We start from the raw sequence: 21,561 nt of genomic DNA, 5'->3' as shown, positions 1-21,561 counted from the left end.
GAGTAACACAAACTTGCTTAAAGACATATTAATAGCTTTTTCAAGGTTGTCAGTGACAGTGAGCCTGGTATCCAGTTAGATGTGCACCATGGCAGTGAAGTATAAAAAAATAATGCATTATGCAGACTTTCATTTAGTGACTATTAAGAAATGTAGCAGAGAATGACCTGAAGAATATCACTATGAAACATGCTAAGTTGGCTTTATTTAGTTATTTCTTTAGGTTTCCTTAGAGTAAGTCCAGAGCACAACTCCAAGGGCAATGCCATGAAACTTCTTTTGTAAGAGGCCTAAGACAGTGTCACACAAAGACACTAATATTCTTGGGAATTAAATCCTACATTTTACTACATCCTTGGAATAATAAGTAGTAGGCTTAGATAAATAAATATCCTTAACACTTTCAAAGTGTCTGCTGTAATTGTCACTTTTTATCAGATTTCTGATAAAAATTAAGCAGGGATCTTTCACAGTCATACCCCCAGCAAGCCTAGATCATAAGGATCCATGTGGCTGATAAGCAGCACATCTATAAGTTTTAATAGTCACAAGAGCTAGAGTTGATATAATTTTGAAGCTTAGAGGGTTAAACAAAGCTTTTCTTTAAAAAGTGGGCCATTCACCCCCTATATACAATATATACAATACGTTTAGTGATAGAATTGCCTGATTAGGCAAATGCAAATACAGAATTCCTACTTAAATTTGAATTTCAGATAAACAGTGAGTAATTTCTCAGTGTAAGTATCTCCCATCCAATATTTGGGATATATTTATACTTAAAAAAATCAATTTTTATTTAAATTTTTATGGGTGTCCAGTATTTCATCTGGCAGCCCAGTATTAAGTGAGTCATCTAGGAGCAGGTGGGGGTGGACATCATTTGTGCCACATGACCAAAACTGTCTGAGGGATAATGAACTTCCCACAAAACTATATTTCTGGAAGGCAATAAGCATGAATTGAATTTTAAAATTCAATTCATTCAACAAATATTTATTGAGTGTCTACTGAGATGTAAGAAATTCTGCAAGGTACCTGGCAGTGAAAACATACAGTCACTGACTTTCTTAGCAAGAGAACAGTTTAGCTAGGAGACAGACAATAAACAAAATGAATCAGTAGTTATAAATGGAGAAAGATGTTATGAAATGAATAAAACAATAATGTGAGAGAGGAGGGCCATCTTTAAACGGGGGGGGGGGGGAGCAGGGAAAAGCTAGCTGAGGCCTAAAAAATAAGAGTGATCTGAACTAGTCATACCAAAATCTGAGTTAAGAGTGTGCTAAGGGAGTGGGAATCCATATATAACAGTGCCCTAAATCAAGAAAGGACCTAATATGGAATGTAAAGGAAATTTTTTTATGGAACATAGTGAAACGTTTTCTTTGCTTTTTGTTTTGTTTTGCTTTTTAATTAACTAATTTATTTATTTTGAGAGACACATATACACACAGCTTGTGTCAGAGAGAGGAGGAGGGAGATAACCCCAAGCAGACTCTGCACTGTCAATGCAGAGCTCAACTCATGAACCGTGAGATCACGACCTGAACTGAAATCGAGTCCAGCACTTAACCGAGTGATCCACCCAGGCGCCCTAATAGTGAAATGTTTTATAGAAAAATTAAATAGGTCCTTGCACATCATAGTAAGAATTTAGGTTCCTTTTCTTTTAATTTCTTTTTTCATTTTTCAAAGTGGAAAGCCATTGGATTCCGTAACGCAGAAGAATAACAAACTTTGGTTTATATTTCCAGAAGATGAGTAATAAATAAATAACAGAAGGAGAATATATGGGAGAAGAGCAAAAATACAAACTGGAAGGCAGGTTAAGATGCAAATGCAGTAGTCTGGGGGGGCAGGTGGAAAGATGGCAGTCTTGAAAAGCCAGAGAGGTGGCGGTAAAAATGACAAGAAGTGGAGAAATGTAAGATTTGCTTTGGAAGTAGTGAGAAGAACATGTGAGACCTGCTAAAGGCTTAGTTGTTTGGACTAAGAGAAAAATAATAATAATGGATGAGTGAGCATTTTAGCTAAGAGTAATAACAGGGCACTTACTCAGAGAAGGAAGGTCATAGAAAGAAGGGGATCGTGAAATAAAATTGAATGTCAGTGTTTATTAGTGACATGTGGACATATGCTTTGGTAGGTATCCTAATTATTTTTTGTTTGATTCCTAGAATGAAAGAGCCCAACATTACCACCTAACAGTCAAAACAACTAACTTTAACTTTTTTCCCTTATCTTTTAGAAGACTAATTCTCTGTAGAAACTTTGGTTAAAAACAGAAATATCTAAAAATTAACTTTCCCTTAAATTCCAGAAACGTGAAGTATGTTTAGGCAATACATGGTATTCAAAAAAAAAAAAAAAAAAAAAAAAAAAAAAAGAGCATGGAGGTCGCTATGAAATCCTGAAAAACCCAGTTTTCTCAGTCAAGAGATAACACCTGTGAATTATTTGATTTTGAAGGAATGAATGAACTATTTGTATTACTCTGTTACCCTTTCTGAGTCATTTGACTTGAGACCTTAGATTAAATAAATCATACTTCATAAGTATATTGATGACTTCAGTGCCATTTCTAGTTTATTTGACTAAAAGTTATCATCAGAATAATTCACAGAAAGTTCTATCACCATAAATATTGAGAAATGGGAGTGTCATTTCAAAAATCTCTATATAATTGAGATATCCTTCTAATGGTGATGGATAATCATAATTGAATTTCATTATTAACCATCTGTCCTTCTCATCCATTTGCTGATTTGGTTTTCTAATAATATCATGGCTAATATCAATCTGGTTTTTAGAAACATATTGAATTTAGAATTTTTTATGAAAATGTAAAGGGGCATGATACATTTTGAGAATGTAACATAGTATTAAAAGATAAACCGAAGCACACTGAAATTTTTAAGAGTGTTTTCGAACAAAAATCAATTTGATTTGGCAGCATCCAATCTAGCAGATAAAAGGAGCTCCTAAGAGCTGTACAAAATGAGAGACTTTCACAGGCAAAAAAACAGGTTTCTTATCTTTGGGAGAACTAAAGATAAGTCCTGACTCTACTTCTGGGAGAGCTGAAACTACAATAAACTGTAATTAAGTCTTAGTTTGGTGACATGGAGCTTTGCCAAAAAGTGACTCCTGTTGGGTTTGTTGCCTTAATTTTGACAGTTCTCCTTTTTGATCAGCCTCTCAGCCTACACTGGGAGATGTGGTAAAAAAAAAAAAAAAAAAAAAAAAAAAAAAGTAAGGTAGTAGTGCTACTCCCATGTAATGCTTCAGAGTTCTCACAGTTTTTGCTGGATCTCTGTGTGGGTTTCTTAGGTCATGATGTTGGGTTCACAGTCTTGACCTGCCCGTTCGTTCTCTTAGTTTCTTTCCCTGAATTCTAGTCATAGGGACGTCATCTGCTTCGTGGTGAGGGGGCTGTGACAGTCAAAACAACTGTATTTAAAAGTTTTGAGAGAATACAGAATACCATGGAAACTACTATGGTTCTTATAAGCAGGATAATCCCAATGTCTGGGGTGCACTTTGGAGCCATGATTCTCAAAACCCAAACCAATCACAGACAAATAAGTCAAATGAAGAACCCTCCCCCTCAATTGAAAGGAGTCAGTTTTTTGGTTTTGTTTTTTTTTTTTTAAGTTTATTTATTTATTTGGAGAGAGAGAGTGCATGCGGACAGGGGAGGAGCAGAGAGAGGAACAGAGAGAGAATCCCCAGCAGGCTTTACACTGTCAGCACATAGCCCGACGTGGAGCATGAACTCACAAACCATGAGATCATGACCTGAGCTGAAACCAAGAGTCCAAAGCTTAAACAACTGAACAACCCTGGCACCCCAGAAGGAGTCAGATCTTTAAGCCAAACTGTTGCCTGCCAGTCTGAATTTGGGAAGAAAAGGACAATATGAAATGTTACCTTCCTCTCTTGAGCAGGAACTACAGATAGAGATCTGGGAAAACTGGCTTTGGCAACGATTCTCACCCTTTGCCAGCTTCTGCTAGTTTTTCCACAATCCAAGCTATAGGCTGTGGAATGAATGGGGTGTCCCAGTGGATCTCATCCTGGTCACCAGAAATTGTAGAGGAGGAAGAATAATTTTTATTCTACCCTTTATGGTGAGTACGTGGCTGAGACCCCTTTTTCTCTCGGCATCTCATAAATGGACAAGGTTATCTGGGTTAAAAGTTCTCCACTTCGGCCACTGTAATTCGAGATTATCTTTGGTGAGGTTAACCTGCTTGTTCAGCCTTAAAACAAAATTTTATTCCCCGGTGGCCTCATATTGAACCCAGTCCAGTTTCTAAGTCAGACCCAGTGTGATGCCAATTGATTTCTGGACCCAGTCTGGAAAAACAAATTCTCTCAAATAAAGTCTGAGAGCACATAATGCGAAAACTGAGAGCCAGATGTGAGAGGGCCTTACCCACAGCCTGAAGAGGCAACGAGAAAGCAGTGAGCTTGTGGGATTCACAGTCACCTATGTCTTGTCACTCATTGCTTCAGTTCTCCCTTCTGACACCAGGATTATAAAAAGATAAACTGAGGTATATTAAAAATTTTAAGAGTTTATCTGAGCAAAAGATAAAAAAAGATATTTAAAAAAAAAAAAAGATAAAAAAAGATATTTGAATTGGGCAGCTTCCAGTCTAGCAGATAGAAAGTGCTGGGGAACAGGAAAGACTTTTATAGGCAAAAGGAAGTGGGAACAAGGAAGGTCTACAAGGGAGAAAAGCAGGTTGGTTTTTCAAGGATGATTTCCTTTAGGGGATGGAGGTGTCTATCAGGCAGATTACCTAACTAGCTCTGATCAGGCGATTCCTGATAGACTGACTGGTTTAAGAATCCATTTCTGGGAGAGCTAAATCTGGAATTCAGTCTTGATTTGGTCATGTGGGGCTTAGCATAAATGACTCCCTTTTGGCCTGTTGTCTTGTTTTTAACAAGAGAAAATTAAAACATAATCAAAATAGAAGTAAACTTATTTAGAGGAAGAAAACATAACATAGCTTTTACGGGAGCACCTGGGTGGCTCAGTCGGCTAAGCATCTGACTCTTGATTTCAGCTCAGGTCATGATCTCAGGGTTGCTGGGATTAAGTCCAGCCTTGGATTCTGTGCTGACAGCAGGGAGCCTGCTTGGGATTTTCCATCTCTCTGTCCCTTGCCCACTCACGCACCTGTGCCTGCATGCTTTCTGTGTGTCAAAAATAAATAAACATTAAAAAACAGCTTTTATGTAAAATATATTAAAAATTGGAAAAATATTTTAAAATGTATTTTTCAGAATTTCACTTTCTATGAAGGATGTTTGAAATTTTTTTAAATAAATTTTATTAAATGAATTTATTTATATATTTATGGCTTTGGTGATAAATTTTTTCCAAATGAAAATATATACTTTTTTCCAGCTCTTATACATTCATGAAATTGTAGTAAACCATGGTTTTGTTAAAGCAGGTATATTGTGTGGTATATTTTTCTTTATAGAATCAACATTTAACTGTACAAGACGGTTGTTGTACTCGTTATTTATTGTTCAGGCTTATAGAGCTGTTTGTTGATGTAATGATAAGAAAGAAAACCAAACAAGGAAACCATAACAAGCCTTATAAATTAAAATCTTCTTAACATCATTCTCTATTACAACCAAAAATTGTATCTAAATAGAAATGCCTAAGCCATATTAAGTGTCAATGCCTGCTTACTTAGAATATTTCTGGTTATTTTATTGGCATAACTTTAATGTGTTTTCATAAGACAGTGCCAACCACATTGACAGAAAGGGACAGAGAGAGGGAGAGGGAGAAAAGGAGGGAGACAGAGAGAGGGAGAAGAGGAAGTGACAGAATAGGTATTTGATAGGAGCTGTATATGACAGTTACCTCCCAAACAACTTTTTTTTCGTTTTTGTTTTTATTTTTTTAGAAATCATCTTTAACTTTATTAGAAACTTAGAGGGGCGCCTGGGTGGCTCAGTCGGTTGAGCCTCCGACTTCAGCTCAGGTCAGGATCTCGCAGCCTGTGAGTTCGAGCCCCATGTTGGGCGCTGAGCTGATGGCTCAGAGCTTGGAGCCTGCTTCCGATTCTGTGTCTCCCCCTCTCTCTGCCCCTCCCCTGTTCATGCTCTGTCTCTCTCTGTCTCAAAAATAAATAAACGTTAAAAAAATTAAAAAAAAAAAAAGAAACTTAGAGGAAGACCATGTTGTGCATAGCCTATGTTTACTAGTTTGGTGTTAGTGATTTATTTCCTACAAATAAGTTAATGTTAAACTTCATATGTTTTTCCTTTGTATTCCTGTAACTACTTTCTAAATATCAGTTATATATTTTTTAAGGTTTAACCTAACATATGTCTCTGATTCAAAATTTGTATTTATTGATAATGTTTCTGAATGACTTTGTAGCATATCTAGAAACTTACTATTCTTTTATTCATAGAGCTATAATGGGCAGTTGTAGAAACATTTATTAATTAGGATTATTAAATACCTTTGAAATGGTTATCATTTCACATGAGCAACAAATAATAATAATAATAGTGATTTGTGAAGGTGTTTTATATTTCATATTCTTCTATCAAAATTATTTATCATATCTCGTATATATATTAAAAGCCAATAAAATGAAAGGGAACTATAGATTACTTTTTGTAAAAAACTTATTATGTATAATATATATTAATATAATAGTATATTAACATATATTCCTCTCTCTCTCTCCTCTCCCTCTCTCTCTCACCTCTGTCTCTTTTCTGTCTTTCTTACTGGCCCTTTCTTCCTCCCTCTTTCCCTCCTTCCCTTTCTCCTTTCCTTCCTTCCAACACTGAATGGCACATTTTCCCCTCAATGAAATGAACTGTACTTCATCTTCCTTGTTATACTGACCATCACTGCTTTTGCCCTGGGATAATATTACTGATAGGTAAGTTTATAATATAAAAAGAGGAGTATTTTGCTTTATAATTCCTGACATATATTTTGTGAAAACATTTTATACATTTATAATTTTATTTCGAGTAGGATTGGATAATAATTAAGTACTAAAAATTTTACTGTCAGTTTTTGAAGTTAACTTAAGTTGAAAATGAGTCTTTTGTATCTAATTGAAGGATAGTAATGATGATGATGATAGTAATAAGGATATTGGCAAATGAATTACTATTAAGGCATATTATTGCTATTTTCTTCTTATGATAATTCACATGGATTTTTTCTTGCCAAGGCAACCAGTCTGGATGCATTATTCTATTTTCATCATTTCTGATAGAACAGTTATAATCCTGAATTTGGCTAGTACCCTTGATTTACCTTTTCTGAAAGAAAGACAGAGACCCAGACAGTGAGGAGGTGGGGGGAGAAAAAGGGGAGGGATGGAGAGAGGGAGGCCGCATGCCATAGTTCAGTTTATAGCAAACATTAAATGTACCAAGAACTGCTTGGTTTGCATTTTAATTTAAAGATTTAGATATATTAAGTTAATTTATAATTACTTTATTTTATTTTTTATGTTTATTTTTGAGAGAGAGAGAGAGCACGAGCAGGGGAGGGGCTGAGAGGAAGACACAGAATCCAAAGCAGGCTCAAGGCCTTGAGCTGTCAAGACAGGGCCAGACTCAGGGCTCGAACTCACAAATGGTGAGATCATGACTGGAGCTGAAGTCGGATGCTTAACAAACCGAGTCACCCAGGCGCATCATAGATTGACTAAGTTAATTTCTGATTGCTTCACTATTCCCTCTAAAATTGCCAAATCTTATATAAACTGTTCATTCGGTTTAGGAAAACTTTAATTTTCTAATTTTTTTTCCAGTAAACAGACATTTTCTAAAAAATAACTTTATGCAAAATAATAATATATGTTGAGTCCACACTATGACTGGGACTTAAGGATGAGTAGCCATGCTTGCTGATCATATACTCTAGGATTTCCGAATGTATGTTTTTAAAGTGTGTTAGGATTTATCATCTGCCTTCACCTGCCTTCTCTTATGTAATCATTTGGTTTAAACTCTTAATCTGGTCTTACATTAATTCCTTGTCACAAGGTCATGTCCACCTTACATATATTTTTTAGTTGTCTGAACATAATATCTGAACATCGCTCTGTCTTGAGCAAAAGAGTCCTCATAAGTACTTTTCAGGGCTGCCTCTCAGTTCTTATAATGTTTTCATGAAATTAAGTTTTAAAATGTTTTCTCCCTTCTGAAGAACTTAAGAGCTTTTGTGTCTTAAAACCTACTTAGAGAATGTACTAAATATAGTGGCTGATTGCATTATTAATGTTTTCAGATAGTTTATTTGATGTATTTCTCAAATTATATATTTGAAAGCAGAGCAAAATCATGTGTACCTGAAAAGGACTGAATTTATCACGTAGATTCGTCTTTTTCTCCCTTCACGAACTACTTGGCCTTAAGACATTATTTTTTTTAGTGTAAAAATACTAATGAGAAAATTCCAGTCAATTCTAAAATGACATTCTCCCAAAATGCTATGAACATTAACGATAATAAATCCCAGTAGCTGTTGTCTTCTTTTATGTGTGACATTTGCCAAAAAGCTGTCCTCATAATATCAGCTTTTTGTGTATCTGGGAAGTTTTATTCAAATTAGAAAGTATCTTTATTTCATGATAGAAATAAATATCTCTGATTATTACATGTGTCATTTTCATGAGGAAGATGTAATTGTTCCACAGTCAGCTTTGCTTGTGCAGATGTAGGACATTATGGACTAAATCTCTTGGAAACTTCATTTGGGGCACCTGGGTGGCTCAGTCAGTTAAGCGTCCGACTTCGGCTCAGGTCATGATCTCACGGTTTGTGGGTTTGAGCCCCACGTTGGGCTCTGTGCTGACAGGTCGGAGCCTGGAGCCTGCTTCAAATTCTGTGTCTCTCTGTCCCTCTCTCTGCCTCTCCCCCACTCACGCTCTGTCTGCCCTTTCTCTCAAAAATAAATAAACATTAAAATTTTTTTTTTAAATAAAAAATAACAATAAATCTCCTGGAAACTTCAGTGTCAGGACTATTCCGGAAAACAGCAGGGTATCCACTGTAGAGGGACCACCCATGTGTTGTTTCAGTTATCTATTGGTGTGAAACAAAAACAGACACAAACTCCATAGTTAGTAAAAGAACCAATGTATTATTCCTCATAATGTTGTTGGTTCATTGGGAATTCCCTTTCATTGTTAGATGGGGCACCTACAAGGTTCAAAATGACCTCCCTTAAATGCTTGACTGTGGTGTCACTGAATTAGGAGACATCAACTGGAGTTTTGGGGCAAGGACTTCATTTGTCTTCCAGATTGGCTTCCTCTCAACCCTCCTTGGGGTTCCTTGGAGAATAATGGCTAGATCCCAAGGAGGAACCTTCCACTAGGTGTTGAGAAAAACCATGCAACTCTTAAGATCCAGACCTCAAAGTTACACAGTATCACTCTTGCCATACACACAATTTTTCAAAGGAGTTTGTGAATTGAGACACAGAAGAAGTAAAATAGGTTTTCCTCCCCTTGCCCGTGAGTATGCACAATTCACTTATCCAACAAATGTTAACTGATTGCTTGCTGTGCTGAGAATCTTGTAGATTTTGAGTGGAGAAGGATAAATTTTTCTCATTCATTTACTTATTAATTCTTTGCCTTGTTTCACAAAGGTTAATGTATTAGTTGTAGCTTGTGGTAAAACACTATAAAACAATATCACAAACAGAGCAATACAAAATAGAAAGCCGTCATCCTAGGAAGTAGGAAGAAGGTCTTATAGAGAAATATATATATTGTATTGATGTCTTAGCCCTCATACGGTAGCAAAGCTGTGGACAATTCAGGAACATTCTCTTATTATAAAGCTATCAATATGATGTTTCTTAGAAGCATGTGGTATGTATATGCACATGTATATTTTAAAAGAATGTTGTGGTGGGGTGCCTGGGTGGCTTGATCGGTTAAGCACCTGACTCTTGATCTCAGCTCAGGTCATGGTCTTAGGGTTTGTGAGATAGAGCCTCGCACTGGGCTCTGTGCTGACAGCACAGAGCCTACCTGGGATTCTCTCTCTCCTTCTCTCTCTGTCTCTCTCCTGCTTGTACTCTGTTTCTCTCAAAATAAATAAATAAAGTAAATAAACAAACAAACATTAAAAAACATAATGTTGTGGTATTCTGCAGTCATGTCAACTGCCTGAAAGTGACATTTTTCTTTTTTATGTCTTCCTCTGTTCATGGATACTTCAGCCTCAGTTTTGTTGAAAACAAGCCATAATCTCAAACCTAGCTCATTGATACAACTATGCATTTTCACATTGGGAAAAAAAAAAGATTGATTTACATTTTATAAAGATGCAAACTCAGTTTTATATGCCTTTCCCACATGTTATTCCCTAGTGTTGAATTTCAGTGCAATAAGGGAATGTGCTGATAGAACGAAAATTACTTTTGATTTAAGTTCTAAAATCACATTGTCTTTTACGGGGCACAACTCTATGGTTTTTTCTGTAAATAGGTAGTAGTTGAATGTGTCTCTTCACAAAATTACCATTTTGTGGCACATAATCTCAGGATTTTATGCAAGTAAAATCCTATTCTAGTCTCATCTTACATGTTTTATTTAATAGAAGTGGGATAGGCAATATTGGTATAGAAATATATAATTTGCAACAACTAATGTTTTCATACTTACCTAAGCCTTTTTTGGTGGGTGCATTGCAATAAAATAATTCTTTTACAGTATGCATTTTATGATTATGCTGATGACTGTGATGGCCATGCACCCTTTGTAGGACAACTGCTCACCAGTTAAACCCATTCTTGTATTAGGGCCTCAGCACTTTTGAAACTTCTGCTGGAATGCATCTCCCCAGATACTTTCATAACTTGGCCTTTTCATACTTTCCTCAGATCTTTACTGAAATGTGACATTCTCTGTGACAACCCCTTAGTCTTCCAGTATTTCTTATCCCCTTTTCTGTTGTTTTTTGCACAGTATTTGTCATCGTTAGGCAGATAATATATTGTATTAATTTATCAATCTGCTCTATCCCTACCCCATTAGGTGTAATCTTTGTGACTACCAGGAATATTTTTGATTTTAGTATTATTCATAACTGTATCCCTAGCACCTACAATAGCTGCTGATACATAGTAGACACTTAGTAATCTTTTTGAATGAATGAATGGGTCATGATTGAAGCAGTGATAGCTCAGCACTGATGCTAAGGAAGTATTTAATATATCTATTTAACTGGTGTTCACATATACCTTCTTATGTTGATTCTTTTAGAGAATTACTTAGTAACTTTATGACAAGGTGAAATTCCCAACAGTAATATGAAATACATATTAGTTTGTACTTTGACACATCTCACTAAATGTAAGAAACAAATATATATAACATGAAGTCTCTGGACAGTATAAAACTGTTTTAACAGTTGGTTGAGATTTAGTGTGATAGCTACTTTCATAGTAATTTCAGAATACATATTTTTTTTTTTTTACCCAGTCACCCTATGTCTTTTGATCAGAGCATTTAGCCCATTTACATTTAAAGTAATAACTGATAGGTATGTACTTATTACCATTTTGTTACTTGTTTTACCATTGTTTTTGTAGTTCTTCTCTGTTCCTTTCTTCTTCTCTTGCTCTTTTCCCTTGCGATTTGATGGCTTTCTTTAATGTTATTCTGGACTCCTTTCTCTTTATTTTTTCTGCATTTGTTACAGGGTTTTTGGTTTATGGTTACCATTAGGTTCCTATATAACATCCTGTGCATATAACAGTCTATATTAAGTTGATGGTCACTTAAGTTTGAATCCATATTTTCCAAATACATATTTTCAAATGACATATTCCTACAGTTTTACTCTGGTCTTGGATTGTAGAGACAACTTTGATATTCATCTCCATTATACCAGCTATTAATGTATTTCATGATCCCAAATAATGTCTATAAATTTTGTCATGTGTCTGTTTTAAAAATGTTCATTAGTGTTTTGCTCTAGTTGAATTGGCTTTGACTAAGTTATATTAGCGATCTTCACCAACCCAATTTTATTTTAGCTCTTCAATTTAGAATATTACTTCACACACAATTGCTATCATAGCCCTAATGCACTAGAAAGCCAATATGTTTGTAAAAATATCCTTTAGTTACGATGATTAAGATTGGCACTAGACAGCTTGACAGGCTGGGCAGTATTCTTCTTACTAAGATGCACGTTATGCCTTATTCAAATCATTTTAGTCACTTGCTCAAAGTGTTCCATGGAACATTGGAAATAACCCAATAATAATGATTTCTCTAATGTGAAATAAAATCGTCTAGGAAGAGCAAGATAATTTTTATAAAATTATCCTTAAAATTAAAATTTGAAAATGTATTTATGGTATTTATATTAAATAGGACAATACAAATGATAATTCATGCAACCAGCATCAGTTGTGCATATATTCCCTGACACACTTCGTGCTAAAAATAGGAAGAAAATAACGGGTAACAGTTCTTGAGAAGTTAGTGTATCTTAGGCACTGTGCTATTACCTTATATAAATTACTTTATGCATCCTGTGCTCCAACTTTATGAGACAGGCATTAATTTATCATTTCCATTTTACAGAAGAGGAAATGCAGGGACACCAAGGTTAAATAATTTGGCTGGGTCATACAACTGATAAATTATGAAGCCAGAATTCAAATGCTTGTGGTTTGACTGTAGAAGCCAGTTTCTTCACCCAATGCTATGCTGCCTCCCACATAACTGTGAATAATTGAGCTACCACAGTTATTGTCAATGAGAGAGAGAAACAAACAGATCTATCTTTACTGTGCAGTGAATTTTATGAGACGGGTAAGTGAGGGATGCCATGAGAACATGATTCAGCACCCAGCTAAAGGAGCGTTAGGTGGCTAGGAAATAAGTTGAGGAAACTTGAGAATACAGACCGAGTTTGTCTTTTCATTGCTAGATTCCCCAACCTGCTTATGACAGTACTTTGTGAGAGAATGCACTAAACAGATGTGACATCTAAACAAAATCCTAAAAACCTCAACTATGAAATACGGAGGATTCTCTTTTGAAAATTTCATATGGATCTGAGCTGATATGAGCGGAAAGTACTTTTCATAGCCCTTGTTGTATTCTTAGTCTGTTGTACTAAAAGAATACCATAATCTTTACTGACCAGGAAGACTTAGGTGTCAAAGTCCAGTTTATTGTTCTGAGACTAAACTGAAAAAGCAACAAAAAAGTAAATAAAAACCAAAACAAATCCTACCAACTCCATAATCTCACATTTTCATTTAATGATATAGCAACTTAATAGAGGTTTATATTTGAATGTTAACCACCACATTTTAAAGTTTATGACCAAAATATGCATTTACCAGAATTAAAATATGAGAATGGAGAAAAATATTAACTGACTAGAGAGAGAGAGCGTCTAGGAATGTGTATATGTGTGTGTGTGTGTGTGTGTTTGTGTGTGTGTGTGTGTGTGTGTGTATATATATATATATATAGTGTATATATATATATATAGTGTATATATATATATATTGTGTGTATATATATATATATAGTGTATATATATATATATTGTGTGTATATATATATATATAGTGTGTGTATATATATATATATATATATATATTAGTCAAATATATATATATATATATATATATATATATATATATATATATATGTCAATTTGGACAAATGACACCATATTCTCATATATATATATATATATATATATATATATATATATAATCTCCATAAAATATAACAGGAAGGTGCACCTGGTGGCTCAGTCAGTTGAGCATCTTACTCAATCTTGGCTCAGGTCATGGTCCCAGGGTCGTGTGATTGAGTCCCACATAGGGCTCCGCACTCAGTGTGGAGCCTGCTTAAGATTCATATTCTCTCTCTCTCTCTCTCTCTCTCTCTCTCTCTCTCGCTCACCACCTCTGCCTCTCTCCCCTGCTGGTGCACCCACAGACTCTCTCTCTCAAAATAAAATTAATCTTTAAAAAATTTTAGGAAGAATGTGCTTCAGCATTTTTTTTTCCAGTGCTCTGGAGGAGTTTTACTATTATTGTATAGTTTTTGTCTGTTATGTTTAAAATGCTTTTAAGAGAGGGATAATTTAGTTTATTGAGGTCAACAACATACTGTATGTTGGCAGAAACATACAGTTAAGATTAGGAATCTGTGGAGAAAAGAATAAAATTAGAGAGTCAATTTCTGTGAGCTATGGGAAATGCTAATGACTTCATATGCCAAGGGAATGCTTTAAAGTTGGAATTTGTAAAAAAAAAAAAAAGAAGAAAAAAAAGAAAAAGAAGAAGAAACACAAGAAAGTATATCTTAACTTGAAAGAGTACTTGAACATTCCCTGCTTTAACTGTAGAGTATATTTTGGCACTTTTCAAAGGCAGATGGCATCATGCCCTTGTTCTTAAAACAGGCTGCTTCTTAGAATCACCAAGGGAATGCTTAAAAATACTGATGCCTGGGTTACCCCTATAGATTAAGATTTAATTGGGCCTTGATGAAGACCTGGGTCTGAATATATTTTTTAAAGTTCCCAGGTGATTCCAAGGCACAGACATTGTTGAAAACAAATAATTCAAGGCTCTATAGCAAATTAAAGTTGGCAAGATGAGTTAATATTCAGATAACAGTGTTTGTATGTGGATTCTCTATTTATTACCAATGTTTCCATCTAGTAAATACCCAGAGTGTTATTAATGAAATTCTCTCATTCCCAAGGAACTTCTATTGAAATGAATCAGTATTGAAAAGTTTAGCCTCTTTCTAGGAAGAGCAAATGAAATGTATTCTTTGGGAAACTGTTCAGCAAATACTGTCATTTTAGCACTTCTGTAGCCTATTTTTGCAAAAGGAGGTTATGATTTCAAGCGGAGGGGAAACGGTACATAGGATACACTTACGTTTGTCAGAGATGATGGAGGAGTCAGCTTTAATTTGGTCGATTTGGACAAATTACACCATATTCTCAGTACAAGGAGAGTAATATGCCAAATATCATGCAAAATATATAGGCAAAATAATGATGCATTTTTCAGAAATTGGATAGTACCACAAAGCAAGTTACAATGGTGGCTTAATCGTCTGCAGTTGTGAAGTCTAACACTTAACACACTTTTATGCATACAGATATTTATTGGTAGTGTTTTGGTTTTCAGATGTATGCATATAAATTTATAAGAATGCCTGCCAAAAAATCACATTTGTCCAATGTGCCCTAGATGTAATTTTTTTCTGTGCTTGTTACTTTTGACATTAGATGGGGGTTAGCTAACTTGTGCTAGAGGGTAAACTCATACGCTATGTGGTAATGGGTCATTTTGTATTCAGCTATTTATTCAGCAAATTTATGTTTGACTAAGTTGCTCATCACATTTGATTTCAAGCATACCCTTTTTGACTCTTAGAATTGCTATTTTTCTTCTAGAATTTTTTTTTCACTTACAGAAACATACCTTTTCCATTATTTTCACCAACCCATATGGGAATATAATTAATAAAGTTAATTATTTGCTTTTATCTTTAAAAGTTTGCCTTATAGCCACTTTGGAAAATTGTTTGGCCATATCTTCCAAAACTTTACTTGTATTTTTCTCTCACTCAGCTTGCCTGGTCATATATAATTGGCAGCAGAAATTAAAAAGTTATGTTCATAGTAGCACTATTTCAAGTAACCCCAAATTGGAAATTATATCATTGCCCATCAATAATAAAAAGGAAAAATATGTTGCAGTATGTTCACACAATAATTATTATACAGCAATAACAAAAGAAGATCTATGCATAATATGGGTGGATTTTCCACATATCATGTTGAGGAAGAGGAATGAGAAAAATAAAAGCAAATAACATGCACTTACGTTAACATACAGTAAAGATACAACCAAAACTAAGGTATTATTTTAGAAGACAGGAAAAATGGTCCGGGGCAAGTTTATGACTAGAAGACAACACAGGAGGTGCTTCTAGGACAAAGATACTGTCATCTTCCTTGATGCAGACTCTAGTTATTCTCAGTTGTGAAGATTCATCAAGATGTACTTTACAACGTGTGTGTTTTTCGCTATGTCTGTCCTTCTTTAAGAAAATGTTAAAAGAAACATTCCAAATTTTGCCAGAACCTGAGCTGCAACCTTAAAAATACCAAAATATAAGGATAGCTGTTTCCCTTTTTATTTTTCTTTTTTCAGCATTTTCTCAAAAATAACTTAGAGTAGGGGCAGCTGGGTGACTCAGTCGGTTAAGCATCTGACTTCGGCTCAGGTCATGATCTCACAGTTCGTGAGTTCGAGCCCCGTGTCAGGCTCTGTGCTGACAGCTCAGAACCTGGAGCCTGCTTCGGATTCTGTGTCTCCCTCTCTCTCTGCCCCTCCCCTGCTCATGCTCTGTCTCTGTCTGTCTCAAAAATAAATAAAAACATTAAAAAAATAATTTAGAGTACAACATACGGAATTTGAAGTTATTATAAGAGCAAAATGTGTTTGTAGGTGTTCTAAACCATCAGTAGTTCACAGGTCAAAAATCAACTACTCCCTTACTTTTATATTTGTGATATTTGAGCTAATACTATCATAGTCAACAAGAGGTTTAGTCCTTTGTATAACCCAGCAAGAGACCTGGTGGGATTTATTCTAAGTATACCATTATCCTACTTTTTCTAAAAGGCTTTTTAAACTTTTCAACTTACATGTCATATGTACATGCTAAATGAGGTTTAAACTAATCTCTAGGGAGAAAAAACTACGTGTGTGTGTGTGTGTGTGTGTGTGTGTGTGTGTGTGTGTGTGTATTTAAAAGGTTCAAAAGTGAGAATTCAGGTGGTTGGCAAGTGAGAAAAATGTTGTTTTGGAATTCATTGTGAATTATAAAAAACAAGGAAAATAAGTTTCATTGGGGAAATTCTAGTGCTTTTATTTCAATTTTATTGTCTACTTAGTAACTAATTTAGATAGTTTTAAGATAGCTTTTATATTACATAATCATGATATTAAAAAGTAGTACATGGAAATTAAGATTACTAAAATTTAGAAATTATAAGAAAATAGATGTATTCCTGATTTTTAAATGTGGTCTTATTATCACTATTCTTTAAAGGGATAAATCATGCTAATTAATTCAAGTTGCAGAGTATTACTTCCTTTTTATGTATGACAGAATTACCTATTTCTTATTTATATATCTTGTCTGCAGAATTGTCCCAGGAATGAACAATTCTTAGTAAAACATACTGTCTTTTTTAAAGAGACACGTGACAGCATTATAAAGACATAGTATCATTTAAAAGTAATTTTTAAAGAATAAATGACAATTTTTAAGAGTTTCTTGAGTGCAATAATTATGCACATAAATAATATTATGATTAGAAACTTCTTGTTTCAAAGCCTTTCTGGAAATTCAACTATTTTTATTGTCTCAAATTTACAATAGTTCTTGTATTGTAATTTATTTCAATATATTTTTAGGATTTGGAAGCATAACATTCTTAGAAGAAAAAAGGGAAAAGGAAGAGAGAGGGGGGAGGAAAAGAGGGAGGGAGGGAGAGAGAGAGAGACAGAGAGAGACAGAGAGAATGTATGTGTGTGCATGTGTGTGTGCGTGAATTACTCACTTAAATGACATTCTAAAAATAAAATTTAAATACCATTAAGAAGAATTCACTATATCTTTAAGAAAAGTTTGCAGACAGGGGCACCTGGGTGGCTCAGTAGGTTAAGCTTCTGACTTAGACTCAGGTCATGGTCTCGCGGTCTGTGAGTTCCAGCCCTGTGTCGGGCTGTGTGCTGACAGCTCGGAGCCTGGAGCCTGCTTCAGATTCTGTGTCTTCCTCTCTCTGCCCCTCCCCTGCTCACGTTCTGCCTCTCTCTCTCTCTCTCAAAAAAGATAAATAAACATTAAAAATTTTTTTAAAAAAGAAAAGTTTGCAGACATTTACTACTTTTAAAGTACTGGCAACATTTTTTTATTAGCAAAGTTATATGGACACTATTTGGAAGGGAGTTGTGCTCACCATGATACCACCAATGCTGCACATATGGACAACATTTGTAAATGATTTTCCTAATATTAATCCCTGTCAGTCTGGAAAAGACCAGATTGAGTAATTCTGCACGATGGGGTGGGAGGGGTATAATTTATTATTAATTGCCCTGAAAATGAAGAAGCATTTCTATTAGTCATGGTTAAACATCAGTGATCATATAGATTATGTTTTTGTGAGTTTGCATCTATTAAAACTGATTACATTTTTATACAGGTCTGCGAATGCTGTACTCTAAGGACTCCTACACAAAACAGTAAATACTGTACTCCACAAGTTTAATAATTTACAGTTTTCCATGTGTTTACTATTTTTTTTATCTTATTATCCTCAATTGTATTGTTTTTAGGGAAACTTTAAAGAGTAGGAAAAATAAGTTATTATAATCCCATTATAAAGAGAAGTGAATTAGGACCCAGATGGGTTAAATGACTTTCCAGAGGTCACAAGGGTAATAGTTGTTTGCGTAAGGACCAGAATCTGTATCTTCTAATTTTTTTGTCTCTTTCTCTAATTAACTTGATATGTGTGCCCAGATTGGCCAGGAGTTTACAGAACATGATCACTGTTAAAAAAACATTTCAAGATTATATTTGAAATTGGTCCAATTCAGCAAAATAAAAGAAAAAAAAATGAGTTTTTTTTTTGAGTTGTATGACATCCATTAAATTCACAATTTTAGAAATAATTTCAACTTCACAAATTAAAAAAAATACATAAGACCATGGTATCTCATACCACTAATATATAAGAAATTATTTACTTTAGTGGCAATAATTCATTTTATCCTGTTTTCTAGCTATACAAAAAATACAATAAAAGTGAACTTTAAGAAATTATATTGTAAGAATTTTGAATATACTTTGAAAATAAATATAAGATTATTATGTGAAAAGTATTATTAGTTGAACATAAATCTTGATTATACACAAACATTCATCCTTAGTAATAAGTACACTTTGGATCATGAAGGGCTTTGAAAGGAGAACTTATTTTTTTCGTTCTTTTTTCTTTATTTTTTAATGATGTCATTATAGAGTGAAGGACTAAATCAATTTTTTGGTCAAAATATAGCTATTATATGACATAAACCAAGCAAATAGAAGGTAATGACACAAGTGGTTCTAGTTATTAAAACTTTATCCCTTCCTTGGGATTACGCCATATGACTTTGTATAATTGTTGTGTCTTGGGTGTTCATTAAACTTGTCTCCCTGGTGACTGAGCACATTAGTGAGATAACACCTCAAATTGTCATGAGAGTTGAAATCAAAAGGGTAGATTATGTCACCATGGTCAGATAGATAATATCTGTGAAATTCTATACTTCAAACTTTGTAAAAATGTATTTCTAGACAGTATTACAACTAAAATAAATGCATGTGCTACACATAATATTCACTGGGTTAGTAAGAATAAATACTTTGACAAATATGGAGTATATTCATTTACTTTCCAACATCTGTGTACTTTACAGAGTTCAAAAGAAGCACAAAAAGGACTGGAAATTGAGTACTAAAGTTATAATGAACAAAAGTAAAATATGAAGGGAATAACTCCTCAAATATTGGTCAGTATAGCTGTTAATAGATAATAAATACTTGTGGTTTTAGCAAATATTCAATGGTGCAGGGAAATCAGAACAGAGTTTGGAGATAATCGTTCTTCATGTTCAATGATGGTATAAAGATATAATTACTAACCACTAGAGTTCTTTAACAAATGCACTTTAAAATAAAAATGAGTTGTTTCATATGGAAGATTGAAATATTTCTAAAATTGGCTGTGCTTTTGAAAAAAAAAACCCGAGAAATCTCATTTCATGGTGTTTATCTCTAAAGGAAGCTCTTATTAAAATAAAGCTGGATATAATTCTGACTAGAGATGCTCCATTAACAATCAGCAAAATGCTGGATTAAAATAAGTGTTTGATAAATAACTTCATAAGGGCTCTTGGGTTTTCTAGCCAGGAAGCAGTACCCACATTCGTGCTCTTTGCCAATGGCGAAAGTAAACAAAGCCAGTGGATTGCAGGAAAGGGCAGGGCTGATTGCCTGCGTGGGTGCCATGGATCACAAAGAGACACGTCAAAGGAGATGAAACGTTCTGTCCAATGGTGAATAGTTTAGTCCATATAAAAAACAACAGCATATGAAAACTAGATGCATTCACTGTGCCTTGAGCAGTAGTCAAAAACAAAAGAAATGTAAACCTTCAAACTACAGAACCTTTTTATCAAGTGCAATTTTATTTAGAGTCCCCTGGCACACAAAGTATAAAAAGGAGGACTGATTAAAATGGGGCAGGTGTCTTGGAAACCAGCCCAGAAACTTATAAGAAACCTCCAGAGATCCCAAGCCTTCGGTAGAACACATGTGCATTTTAGGTTATACAACATTAGACCCGATAAAACTTCAGTGTTTATCTAATCCCACTCCTTTATTGTACAAATGAGATATTAAAGTTCTTTGGGTTTGGGGGTTGTCTTTTAATCCCAAAGGAAACAGTCAGAAACTTGCTGTCTTCTGAAACCAAATCGGGGGTTTTAAAACCACTTGGTTCTTAAAAGTTGGCTCAGTTGGTCCCTATTTGAGTAGCAAAAATTTTTTAAAGGTGACTTTCAATATATAATGAAAAATAAAAATAATAAAAATGGATCATCTCTTACAGAGTGGCTTTGCAGTTAATAATGAAAATTTAAGAAAAGCTACTTCTAGATAAGATTTAAATATTAAGGATGTCAAGGATTAGTAATTGAATGTTAAGTTTTCAGACTTGACTGCAGTCCCAAGATTTAAATGGTATCATAAACCAAAGTTGAACAGGATTCACATTTTCAAAAACAGTTATTTTAAACCTGGTTACTTTTGAATTACTATTGAATCCTCACTCACGAAAGGGTATAAAATTGATGAATTCTTTGATGTTGCAGTGGAAAAGGTATTTTTGAAGTACATTTCTTTACAGAAAACTGCTAGGGATTTACTCCTTTCTGTGCCAAAGGCCAAAATGCAAGTTGGTGCTCCTGTCTTCTCTGATCAGCCTTTATGGGACCACTCAGAGATGTGTCCCTGGCAATCAGAGGAACACTGAAAAATGGTGTCTACCTAGTCTCTGAATATTCTGTAGGAGAGAGATGGGCAAGAGGGGTTATATTGGTGATGGAATAGAGGAAGTAGTTGCTAAATTGCAGTCATTCTTGATTTCTAGAGTTATCCAGTAGAAGAATACATATGTGTTAACAATGACAAGATTTGGGCCATACAGAAGAGATGCATTGGGGAGGAGAGGGCCTATTTAGGCTCTATCCAACTGAGCAATGAAAACTGACAAAACAGAAGCTGGAGAGAGACCATTGGATTCCTAGGTGTTAAGAAGTGAACAAAGGACAGCTGGAAAGTTACCTCAAGTGAGGACAGGTCTCCAAATACCATCACAACTGTGTGTGAACAAATACATTAG

At 34.7% G+C, this 21,561-nt stretch overlaps 1 protein-coding gene across 2 annotated transcripts in view; it reads left to right on the top strand.

Annotated features, from left to right (window-relative positions):
* NCAM2 (neural cell adhesion molecule 2) overlaps positions 1–21,561 on the top strand; it is a 531,010-nt gene that overhangs the window by 175,886 nt on the left and 333,563 nt on the right. The window lies entirely within an intron of this gene.

Source organism: Panthera onca, chromosome C2 (assembly GCF_046562875.1).
Source record: "Panthera onca isolate mPanOnc1 chromosome C2, mPanOnc1 haplotype 2, whole genome shotgun sequence".
Taxonomy (NCBI): domain Eukaryota; kingdom Metazoa; phylum Chordata; class Mammalia; order Carnivora; family Felidae; genus Panthera; species Panthera onca.
Note: the sequence above shows the minus strand (reverse complement) of the source record. Positions and strands in the feature narration are given on the sequence as shown.